The sequence below is a fragment of the Triturus cristatus genome, chromosome 3_2, assembly GCF_964204655.1.
Source record: "Triturus cristatus chromosome 3_2, aTriCri1.1, whole genome shotgun sequence".
NCBI lineage: Eukaryota > Metazoa > Chordata > Amphibia > Caudata > Salamandridae > Triturus > Triturus cristatus.
The window spans coordinates 782,835,297-782,837,259 of NC_140584.1; positions in this window are offsets into that span (position 1 = coordinate 782,835,297).

The window sequence follows — 1,963 nt, forward strand, 5'->3', positions numbered from 1 at the left end:
AAAAACGAAATTGGCAGTATTTCACTATCAGAACATGCGACGCACATCAGGGGATGTCCTACCTTTCACGTACTCTGCACCCTACCCACAGGGGTAACTTGGGCCTACCTTAGGGGTGACTCACATGTAAGAAAAGGGAAAGTTAGGGCCTGGTAAGTGGGTGAACTTGACAGGTCGACATAGCAGTACTGAACTTTACACAGACACTGCGATGGCAGATCGGAGACCCTTTTGCAAGGCTGCTTGTGTGGGTGGCACAATCAGTGCTGCAAGCCCACGAGAATGATGGATTTAACCCAGATCTCTTGACTGGGGGTGAATGTTATGATTTGTTCTGCATTCCGTCCATCAAGTGTGTGTCTTTTGCTTTCTCGCCCTAAGTGCGCCGGGTATGCCCAGACGTGGGTCCCGGGCTCACTGTGCCACTGGAATCAAGCTATCCTGGCTGATGAGGGGTGTAACCTGAAACCGGTCCCAGGATGCTTGTTTCCGGTCCAGAGAGGACCTGGCTTGGCAGTTCGGGCTGGACTGTTCCCATGAGGCACAGGGTCAAGTCTGATTTGCATATGGCAAGGTCTAAACTGGGGTGGCATGGTGAGCAAAAGAGTGATGGATTTAACCCAGATTTTTTGACTAGGGGTGAATTTTGTGATTTGGTCTGCATTCCGTCCATCAATTGTGTGTCTTTTGCAAGCCCACTAGCAGCATTTGATTTACAGGCCCTGGGCACACACAGTGCACTGTAATATGGATTTAACAGTAAACCAAATAAGCAAATTATGGAAACACTAATCCATGCCAACAATTTACAGAGGGAGCACTTGCACTTTGGCACTGAACAGCAGTGACAAAGTGCCCAAAGCATCTAGACCAGCAAAAACGAAGTCCAACACACAGTAAAAACACAGGAGGCAAAGATAAAAATACATGGCAAACCCATGCCAGGTCTAACAGTGAGCAGCTCATTATTATAAAAGTTGCTCACTAACTACAAACACAGCTATTTCAAGACAATAAGAAGGACAATATCAATGTTCAAAAATCCTAGTGCTGTTTTGTGTTTTTTAAATAATATTTTCCATTTCAGAAACTTTTAGGTGGACGGACCTTCAGTTTGGTGGAAAGGGTATTAATCTCCCTTGCGAAGGAGTACCCTCTCAGAGAAAACTCTAAATCTGCCCCTTAATTTTCTCCCAACAGAGTGAAGTAAGTTCTAGATTAGGACGTAGGTCGCAGCAATCTGCTTGGTAAGTAAGTGGTCCTCCTGCCCTTAGTCTATGTGGTCTACTTGATGCCTTTCGGCCTGATTTAGATTTCGGGGGCGGGTTGCTCCTTCACAGCGATGATGGATATCCCGTCCAGAGAAATATAAATCCCGTAGAAAATATTGAAATCTAAATCAGACCCTGTGTCAGGAGTTTATTTCACACAAGTGAACAGCGACCAATGCACGGTGCACATATTTCCTTGTACACATACACAGATGTGCCCCAAAGAACATACACTGCCAAAGACAATCTAAGCATTTTTATAAACTGAAACAAAATGAAGGTACCTTACTACAACGTAAACCTTTCTTTTCACACGTGTCCGTAGGCCCCAGTCCCCCCCGTGATACACACATCTGTCATAAACCCACTTGCTTTGTGAATTCGAACCTGTGAGACGTGCTTGACATACAAGTCAGAGCCAGGCCTCGAATGCCTCAGCGCAGCACGGACATTCAGCAATGAATGATGATCGCGTTCAGCCAAACACAGAACATGCAGGATGATGGGGACCCCGGTGAAACTGCAGCAGCTTGTGCTTTTATTTGTTTGATTTCATTTGTTTATCTGCGCCCTATGCGTGGAGGGAGGTTTGGGAGAGAGGAGAGCGGCTAAAGTTGCTTACCCGTAGTTTCTATTTAAATCAGACTTTGTTATGCAAACAGCACGTGTGCTGCAGACCTGTATAAATACAG